This window comes from Acinonyx jubatus, chromosome X (genome assembly GCF_027475565.1).
Source record: "Acinonyx jubatus isolate Ajub_Pintada_27869175 chromosome X, VMU_Ajub_asm_v1.0, whole genome shotgun sequence".
Taxonomy (NCBI): domain Eukaryota; kingdom Metazoa; phylum Chordata; class Mammalia; order Carnivora; family Felidae; genus Acinonyx; species Acinonyx jubatus.
In genome coordinates, this window is record NC_069389.1 from 60,365,581 (window position 1) to 60,376,565 (window position 10,985).

Sequence of the window (10,985 nt, forward strand, 5' to 3'; positions counted from 1 at the left end):
CTATGGACATACCAAATCTACAGATAGTTATGGATCATTGAAACAGAGAGAAACTTAGCATGTCTGACTCCATACTGCTTCAATTTCCCTTGCTTGTGTGACTATAGTTTAGAAACTTCTGCTTAGTCTTCCATGTAAGCATGTTAATCATTGCAGGAATTTTGCTTATAGATGATAATTGGGGGAAAAAAACAAATAAAACAAACTGCTTTTTAACCAAAAACTTCACTGAGGAGATAAGTACATACAGAAATGAATGTGCTATGTTTAAGATTTAGAGGAACAATATGACCAGATTCCTGTGTGCAAAGATCAATTGACCAAAGACAAAAGAATTTACACAAACTTTGCGAATGTCTACTGACATCAGTCACATTTTGACTCCAGCCTCTTCCTTCTACCCCAACTTCCTAACATAAAAGAAGCTCAAATCTCATGCTGGCGAAGATAGTTCTTTGGGACAATAATCTACCATATCCTTGGCTTGCTGGATTTCTGAATAAAGTCACTTTCATTACACCAACTTCTTGCCTCTCAACTTACTGGCCTGTGATGTGGTGAGCAGAATGATCTTGGACTGGGTTACATCATTTCCCTCTGAAAAAGATCTAAAACACAGATGAATTTCTTTCCACAACAACGAATACAAGGACCACATCAAGATAGGTAGGAGACACAGAGACATGAACTCACAAACCTAAACCCTGGTGCAGCAACACACATTAGGGAATTATCTCACCATACAAGCACTTTCTCCAGAGGAGTGAGGGGTTGGTGCCCCACATTGGGCACCCTGCCCCCTGGCATTTGCACTGGAGTGACAAGTTCCAGAATGTCTGCTTTGGGAAGCCAACTCAGCTGACATCTAGGGGACAAAAAGTGCTATAGGAAACTGAGATTCCCCTCTTGAAATGCTCCTATGTTATTTCACTCTCAATATGACTTAGTGAAAAAAAGAAAACAGAAATTTAATAGTTCTTAGTCTATATTAGAAGCAGGTTAATTGCTGATATGGGGGTATGTTGGTGGAGGTGCTGTTGGATGCCATTGTAGCACTCTCCCCATAACCTGCTAGCACAGTCAGACAAGCTCAGATGTGGCATCCTCTTGCAGGGATGGGGAAGGGGGCGGGATGAGAAGCCACATTTGCCAAGGCCAAAAAGAGTGAATGTTGCAGTGCTCCCTTACTCCCTCGTGGTGGTAGTTGAGCACTAACAGTTGTAGAGTACTCCCATTAACTAGCTAAAGTCTGCTAGTATAGACAATTGCAAAACTCCTTACTACGGCTGGTGACAGTAGGCAATTATAGCATTCTCCTGCTCTCATCATAAAGCCGGAATATATGCACAAACAAGGTATTCTCCCACTACATTCTGAAGACAGAAGACATATAAAATAGTTTTTCAACTGCTTTTCTGAAGCTATAGATTATGTTGCCACCCTGTACAATCTCCAGATGCTTTGCTAAAGTCAGCAGCCCTGTGCAAACCACACAAGGGACAAACCTTGATCACCTGGCCATGGTGGCCAAAAGGACTGGATTTCCAGAGCTTCATGGGACTGTGACAATCAGAAAGACAATTGTTGGCAGGCAAACATAATCAGAGCACTGTACAGAGTGGACTAAACCACAACCCAAGTTTTCCTGTGAAAAGGGCCTATTTACATATCCTGGAATTCATTCTGACAGACAGGCTTCAGGTTTCCCAAACATGTAGAAGCCAAAGAGGCACTCCAAAAAAACTTAAACAGGAAGACACTATCCTTACAAACCCTCTGTACCTCACTACAGCTTGAAGATACTTTCCTGAAAGAAACTCATACACTCATCTGGAGCCCTGAATTTTTGCAACTGTTATCCAGGGCACAACTCCAGATCTCCTGGTCTGGAGGCCCGCAGGGATTACAACTGTAAACCCACAAGAGTGTATATATTAGCATACTTGAAGAACTGCTGCCTGAGAGTCTGGATTCCAGTCATCCTGAAAAGGTACTAAATGAGATTCTTTCCTTTGGATCACTAACAGGTCCTGGTGCACCCTCAAAATGGGGCATATCAAGAAAAATCAGGTGGTTTAAGCAATCACAAAGGTGGGAGAGACAACTAAGAGCTAGGGCAAGGTTGAACAAGAAGGATCATCACCTACACAAGGACACTCCTTCAAGAGCGAAGGAGGTAGCTGTTTTGGCTAATACATAAGAAAAAAGTACAGAGAGTCAAGCAAAATGAGGAAACAGAAAAATGCTTCAAATGAGAACAAAAAGACAAAACCTTAAGAGGAGACCTTAATAATATGAAGATACATAATCTACCTGATAAAGAATTCAAAGTGATGTTCATAAAGATGCTCACTGAACTCAGGAGAAGAATGGATGAACACAGTGATAATTTCAACAAAGAGAAAACATAAAGTATAAAACAAAATTCACATAGCCTATGAACACAATAACAGATGAAAGTTTTATCAGATGTGTTCAACAGCACACTGGATAAAATAGAAGAATGGACCAGTAAACAGGAAGATAAAGGAATAAAACTCACTCAGACATAGCAGCAAAAATTAAAAGAATTTTTTTAAATGAAGATAACTTAAGAGCCCTCTGGGAAAATATCAAGTGGAATAGCATTCACATTAGGCAGGTCACAGAAGAAGAAGAAAAAGAGAAAGGGAAGAGAACATATTTGAGGATGTAATGGCTGAAAACTTACCTAACCTGAAAAAGAAAACAGACATTCAGGTCCAGGAAGCCCAGGAGTTTCAAATAAGATGACCCCCAAAAGTGCCACACCAAAACACATTATTAATTAAATGTCAAAAGAGATAAAGAATTTTAAAAGTAGCACGAGGCAAATTGTTACATGCAAATGAAACCCCATAATGCTATCAGCAGTTCTTTCAGCAGAAAATTTGTAAGCCAAAAAGGAGTGGCAAGGCATATTTGAAGTTCTGAAAGGAAAAAAAAACTTACAACCAAAATACCTTACATGGAAAATTTAACATTAAGATTCAAAGGAAAGGTGAAGATTTTTCCAGACACACAGATGAAAAACTAAAAGACTTCATCATTTCTAAAATGGCCTTACAAGAAATGTTAAAGGGACTTATTTAACCTGAAAAGAAATGGCTTTAATTAGCCCTAAGAAAGCATACGAAAGTGAAAATCTCACTGGAAAAAGGTAAATATGAAGTAATGGTATCAGATTAATCACTTACGAAGTTACTCTTAAGAAGGTAAAGCAGTAAAAGCAGTAAAGTTAATTAGTAGCACAATAATTAATTAAGGGATACATAAAATAAAAAATATGTAAAAGATGACATCAAAATATAGTAAGATGTGAGGGAGTAAAAATGTAGAGTTTTGGAATGTGTTCAAATTTAAATTGTTATTAATTTAAAAGAGACCAGTCACAGGATTATATATGTGAACCTTATGTTAACATTCATAGTAAATACACAAAAGAAAATGAAAAAGAATTTTAAACATAACACTAAATAAAGCCATCAAAACACAAGGAAAGGGAGCAAGAGAATCAAGGAACAGAGAGAAACCACAAAAACTGAAAACACATGGCAATAAGTACATACCTATCAAAATCACTTTAAGTGTAAATGGACTAAATTCTGCAATTGAAAGATAAAGAGTGGGTGAGTGGATAGAAAAAGAGACATATCTATATGCTGCCTAAAAGAAACTCACTTCAAAAGTAATAACACAAAAAGAGAGTGAAGAAATAGTAAAAAATATTCCATGCAAATGGAAATGAAAAGAAAGCTACTGTGTGTATTGCGTATCTGACAACACAGACTTTATAACAGGGATTTTAAGACAAATAGTGGTGCTTCATATGATAAAGAGGTCAATTCAGCAAGAAGATATAACATTGATAAATATATATCTTACATCAGTAGATAGATCATTTAGATAAAAAAGTCAATAAGGAAACATTGGCTTTAAATGACACATTAGAATAGATAGACTTAACACATATATAAAGAATATGACATCCAAAAGCAACAGAGTATACATTCTTATCAAATGCACATAGAACATTCCCAGAATAGACCACATGTTAGGTTGTAAAACAAGTCTCAATAAATTCAAGAAGATTAAAATGATATCAAGCATCTTTTCCAACCACAAAAGTATGACACTAGAAATAAACTACAAAAAATAAAACTGGAAAAACTACAAATATGTAGAGATTGAAAACATGCTACTGAACACCATTCGATAATAGAATAAATTGAAGGAGAAGCAAAAAATACCTATAGGAAAATGAAAGAAGAAATGCAATACACCAAAGTCTATGGAATACAACAAACATAGTACTAAAAGGGAAGTTTATAGCATTACAGTTATAGTATGCTTCTCCTACAGCATTACTTCAAGAAACAAGAGAAATCTCAACAGTTTAACCCTATACCTAATGGAACTAGAAAAAAAATACAAATAAAGCCCAAAGTTAATAAAAGAAAGGAACAAAGCAAAAACAAATGAAATACAGATTTTAAGACAATACAAATATCAATGAAACTAAGAGCTGGTTCTTTGAAAAGATAAAGAACATTGACAAACTTTTAGCTGGACCCAACAAGAAAAAAATGAGAGGAAGCTCTAATAAATTAAATCAGAAATGGAAGGGGAGAAGTTACAATTGATATGACAGAAACACGAAGAATAAGAGACCACAATAAACAATTACACATCAACAAATTGGACAACCCAAAGGAAATGGGTAAATTCATAGAAACATACAATCTTCCAAGACTGAATCATGAAAAAGTAGAAAATCTGAATAGACCGATTACTAGTAAGGACATTGAGTCACTAATCAAAAACCTCACAAAAACCTCTCAATCCAAGATCAGATGGCTTCACTGGTGAATTCTACCAAACATTCAAATATTGAATACCTATCTTTCTCAATTCTCTTCAAAATTATTGAACAGGAACAAAAGTTGCATACAGTGTAATATTAGTTTCAGATGTACAATTAAGTGAATCAATACTTCCATACAACACCCAGCACTTATCATAACAAGTGCACTCCTTACCTGTAACCTATTGAATTCATGCCCCCCCCCCATTTCCTCTCTGGTAACCATCAGTTTATTCTCTGTAGTTTATTCTGTTTCCTGTTTTGATTCTCTCTTGTTTTTACCTTTGCTCTTTAGTTTGTTTCTTAAATTCCACATATGAGAAAAATCATACGGTATTTGTCTTTCTGTGACTGACTTTATGTCATTTAGCATAATATTCTCTAGCTCCATACACGTTATTGCAAATGGCAAGATTTTGTTCTTCTTATGAATGAGTAATATTCCATTGACTATATATATATCACTTCTTTATCAATTCATTAGTCAAGGCACATTTGGGCAGTTTTCATAAGTTGGCTATTGCTGATAATGCTTCTATAGACATCAGAGGGCATGTATCCCTTTTAACTAGTGTTTTTGTATTCTTTAGGTAAATACCGACCAGTGTTATTGCTGGATTGTAGGGTATTTCTATTTTTAACTTTCTGTAGAACATCCATAGTGTTTTCCAAAGTGGCTGCACCAGTTTACATTCCCATCAACACTGAGAGAGGGTTACCTTTTCACCAACACCTGTTGTTTCTTGTGTTGTTGATTATTGCCATTCTGACAGGTGTGAGGTGATACCTCATTGTAGTTTTGATTTATATTTCCTTGATGATGAATGATGTTAAGAATCTTTTCATGTGTCTGTTGGCCATCTGTATGTCTTCTTTGGAAAAATATGTACTCATGTCTTCTGCCCATTTTTTAATTGGATTATTTGTTTTTAGGATGTTGAGTTTGATAAGTTCTTTGTATATTTTGGATACTAACCCTTTATCAGCTAAAAATTTGCAACTATCTTCTCCTACTCCATAGATTGCCTTCTAGTTTTGTTTATTGTTTACTTTGTTGTGCAGAAGCTTGTTATTTTGATGTATTCCCATTTGTTTTTGCTTTAGTTTCCCTTGCCTCAAGAGACATATCTAGTGGGGTGCCTGGATGGCTCAGTTGGTTAAGTGTCTGACTATAGGTCGGTCATGATTTAATGGTTCATGAGTTTGAGCCACACATCAGGTTTTCTGCTGTCAGCACAGAGTCTGCTTCAGATACTCTGTACCCTTTTCTTTCTTCCTCTCCCCCACTTTCTCTCTCTCTCTTTCTCAAAAATAAATAAACATTTTTTAAAGTGACATCTAGAAAGAAGTTTCTATAGCTGATGTCAAAGAGGATACTCCTTCTATTCATCTCTGAATTTTTATGATTTCAAGTCTCACATTTATGTATTTAATCCATTAGCTAAAGGAATTTAATAACACATGGAAGAACCATGATCAAGTGGATTTATTCCTGTGATGCAAGGATAGTTCAACACCCACAAATCAATCAACTTGTTACACCATATTAACAAAATGAAAGAAAAATTATCATACAATTATGTCGATAGATGCAGAAAAAGCATTTGGCAAATTCAACATTCATTTATCATAACTCTCAGTGAAGTGGGAATAGAGGGAACATACCTCAACATAATAAAAGTCATATATGAAAAAACACACAGCCATAATCACACTCAATGGTGGAAAGCTGAAAGGTATTCTTTTAAGATCATGAACACAGTAAAGATACCTACTATCCATAGTTCCCACTTGTATTCAACAATTATTGCCTTAGCAATTAGGCAAGAAAGAAATTAAATGTATCCAAAATTGGAAAGGAAAAAATAAAACTTTTACTATCAGCAGATGACCTGATACTGTATATAGAAAGCCCTAAAAACCCTGTTAATAAACAATTAGATGAATAAATACATTCAGTAAATTTTCAGAACACAAAATTAATATACAAAATCTGTTGAATTTTTATACACTTGTAATGGACTATCAGAAAGATAAATAAAGAAAAATATCATTTACAATTGTATCAAAAAGAATAAAACTTCTAGGAAAAAATTTAACCAAGAAGGTGAAAGACCTGTTCACTGAAAACTATAAGGCATGAATGAAAAAATTTGAATAAGATACAAATAAAAGAAAAGATATTTTGTGCTCATGCACTGGAATAATTAATATTTTTAAATGTCCATACTACACAAAGGTATCTACAGATTTAATACACTCCTGATGAAAGCTCCAATGTTATTTTTTTACATAAATAAAACATAGAATCTTAAAATTTGTATGAAAACATAAAAGACCATGTATAACCAAACCAACCTTGAGAAAGAACAAATCCAGAGGTTTCATGCTCCAGATTTCTAAGTGCACTATGAAGGTACTGTAATCAAAAGAGGATGGTATTGGCATAAAAATAGGCACTGAGATTAATGGAACAGAATAAAAAACCAAGAAATAAACCCACACTTATATGGCCAATTAAATTTTGACAAAGTTGGTGAGAATATATAATGGAAAAGAAACTCTTTTCAATAAATGATGTTGAGAAATTGGAAAGGCACATAGTAAATAATGAAACTCGAGCACTATCATACATGATATATGAAAATGAGATCAAAATGGATTAAAGGCTTTAACGTAAGACCTGAAACCATAAAACTGACAGAAGAAAACATAGATGGAATGTTTATTGACAATTGTCTTAGTGATTTTTTTTCAAAAATATGACTTCAGAGGCAAGGAAAACAAAGCAAAAATAATTGAATGGGACTAAATTAAAATCAAAAGCTTCTGGGGCACCTGGATGGCTCAGTCAGTTAGGCATCTGACTTCAGCTCAGGCCATGATCTCCCAGTCTGTGAGTTTGAGCCCCACATCGGGCTCTGTGCTGACAGCTCAGAGCCTGGAACCTGTTTCGTATTCTGTGTTTCCCTCTTTCTCTCTGCCCCTCTCCCACTCGTGCTCTGTCTCTCTCTCAAAAATAAACATTAAAAAATATTTAAAAATAATAAAGTAAAAAATAAGAAGCTTCTGCACAACAAAGGAAACCATTAACAAAATGAAAAGGCAACCTACTGAATGGGAGAATATATCATGTATCTGATAAAAATTTAACATCAAAAATATATGAAGAATTACAACTCAGAAGCAAAAAAAAAATAGATTAAAAAAAGGGCAGAGGATGCCTTAAACTTATAAGTAAGGAAAATAACGATTCAAAGTGACACCCAAATACTCACTGCTAATGGGAGACTAATTTATGAGCAGCTGAAGGTTGCCTTTAAGGTGACTCACCTACTTTCAGCATGCCTGAGAGTCACCATCTGCCCATCCCCTTTTAACACTTAAAAAGTAGAAGTGCGCCTGGGTGGCTAAGTTGGCTAAGCATCCAACTTTGGCTCATGTCATGATCTCCTATTCCTGGGTTTGAGCCCCAGGTAGGGCTCTGTGCTGACAACTCAGAATCTGGAGCCTGCTTTGGATTCTGTGTCTCCCTCTCTCTCTTCCCCTCATTCACATTCTGCCTCTCTCTCTCAAAAATAAAAAACGCTAAAATATTTTTAAAAACACTGAAAAAGTACAGTGATAGGACAGTAGTGAACAAGATTGAGAAGGTGCTTATAACAAAGAGGATTAACCCTAGAAGGTTTATGGGCCCAAGGTCAGCAACTCGTGGAGCAGTTTGTATTTGTCTTCACTACTCCCTGTGTTACCTGAATCTTCTAAAAAAGATGGGCAGAGGATTTGAACAGACATTTTCCCAAAGAAGATATTCAGATGGCCAACAGGCACACGAAAAGATGCTCAACATCACTAATCACAGGGAAATTCAAATCAGAACCATAATGATATATCTTATACCAGCAATAATGGCTATAATTAAAAAGACATGTAACAAACAAGTGTTGGCAAGGATGTGGATAAAACGGAATACTTGGGTACTGTTGGTGGTAATGGAAATTGACACAGCTACTATGAAAGCAGGTTTTTCTTTTTTTTTATTTTTTAAAAATTTTATTTAAATCCAAGTTACTTAACATATAGCATAATAATGGTCTCAAGAGTAGAATTTAGGAAGCCATGGAAGTCACCATAAAAGTCAGTAGTTGCCCTGCCCTTGCCCTCGCCACCCTCTGGTGTTTAAAAGGCTCCAATGTACCCTGAGAGCATGGCCTCTGGAATCAGACCACTTAGATTAAAATCCTAGCTTGACCACCTACCATCTGAATGCTATCCAGCAAGTAATTTCACTTCTCTGGGTCTCAATTTCTTCATCTGTAATAATAGGATTTACCTCAGAGGATGACTGTGAAGAAATAATGAGTCAATATTTGCAAACAGACATTTTTAGGAAGGTAATATCACATTTTATTGAGAAGATGGTGGCCTAGGAGGACGCTGGGCTCACCTCATTCTGCTGATCACTTAGATTCCACCCAAACCTGCCTAAAAAACCCAGAAAACCTCCAGAAGACTAGCAGAACAGACTCTCCAGGACCAAGCATAGACAAGAGGACCACAGAAGAGGGTAGGAAGGGAGGAGAGGCATGCACGCTACACAGACAGGCGGGAGGGAGCCTGGGCGGTGGAGGGGCAGTCCACCCTGCAAGGCAGAGCCCCTGAAGTCTGGCTTGCAAAAGTGGAGGGGCCCACTGCGTGAGTCCTGACAGGGGGCAGGACTTAATATCTAGAATGTTATAAGTCAGCAGCTCTGCTCAGAGAGCGGGAGGGCGAGAGGACACTGGGAGAGAGAAGTGTTGAGCCCCGGATGACAGAGCTCAGCTCAGCGGGGAACAAAGGCACTGGCAGGCTCCATCTCCCTCTCCCACACCAGAAACGAAATTCCAAAGGGAACCAGTTCCCGTCACCAAACATGCTCGCACCACTCAACACCCAATTTTGTGCATATGTGGATCCATCCCTCCTATGGGTCTGCCTCCCTCCTGGTGCTGCAGGGCCCCTCTGCAGGGGAGACCACCAATGGCAAAGTGAACTAAGCCTGCCCCTCCCACCCCTGTGCACCTTGCGGATCCACCCTGGCTAATACTCCAGATCCCATTGAAGCAGAACGACAAGCCTGGCAGAGTGCAAATAGCCCAGACAGGGGCCACACCACCCCACAGTGATTCCTGCCCTGGGAGAGTGGAAGATAAGGTACACACCAGTCTGACTGTGGCCTCAGCTGTGGGCTGAGGACAGACATCGGGTCTGACTGCGGACCTGCTCACCAACACAATTTACTCCAGACAGCATGGGGAAGTGGCCTGCAGTTTGGAGCCACCCCAGGGAATACACAAAATAACTAAACGGAAGAAGTCTCCTCAAAAGAAACTCCAGGATGTAGCAACAGCTAATTAATTGATCAGAAACGATTTTGGCAATATAATGGAATAAGAATTTAGAATAATAGTCATAAAATTAATCGCTGGGCTTGAAAAAACCATAAAGGAGAGCAGAGAATCTATTGCTACAGAGATCAAGGGACAAAGAAATTGTCATGAGGAGCTAAAAAATGCTATAAATGAGGTGCAAAATAAAACAGAAGTGACCACAGCATGGATTGAAGAGGCAGAGGAGAGAATAGGTGAGTTAGAAGGTAAAATTATGGAAAAAGAGGAAGCTGAGAAAAAGAAAATAAAAAAATCCAGGAGTATGAGGGGACAATTAGAGAACAAAGTGATGCAATCAAACGGAACAATATCTGTATGATAGGAATTCCAGAAGAGAACAGAGAGAGAAAGGGGCTGAAGGTGTACTTGAAGAAATCATAACTGAGAAAACCCCTGATGGGGGAGAGGAAAAAAGGCATTGAAATAAAAAAGGCACAGAGAACTCCCTTCAGAAGTAACTTGAATCGAGCCTCTACATGACATATCATAGAGAAACTGGCAAAATACAAGGATAAAGAGAAAATTCTGAAAGCAGTTAGGGATAAACAGGTTCTATTGTACAAAGGGAGACCCATAAGACTAGTGGCAGACCTATCTACTGAAACTTGGCAGGCCAGAAAGGAATGGCAGGAAATCTTCAATGTGATGAACAGGAAAAATATGCAGCCAAAAAT

At 37.4% G+C, this 10,985-nt stretch overlaps 1 non-coding gene across 1 annotated transcript; it reads left to right on the forward strand.

The window, feature by feature from the left end:
• The first annotated feature begins 8,102 nt into the window (after positions 1 to 8,102).
• Positions 8,103 to 8,251, forward strand: LOC113597509 (U12 minor spliceosomal RNA). The gene has a single exon (XR_003418276.1). It is a non-coding gene; the product is annotated as a U12 minor spliceosomal RNA (small nuclear RNA).
• Positions 8,252 to 10,985: the final 2,734 nt, after the last annotated feature.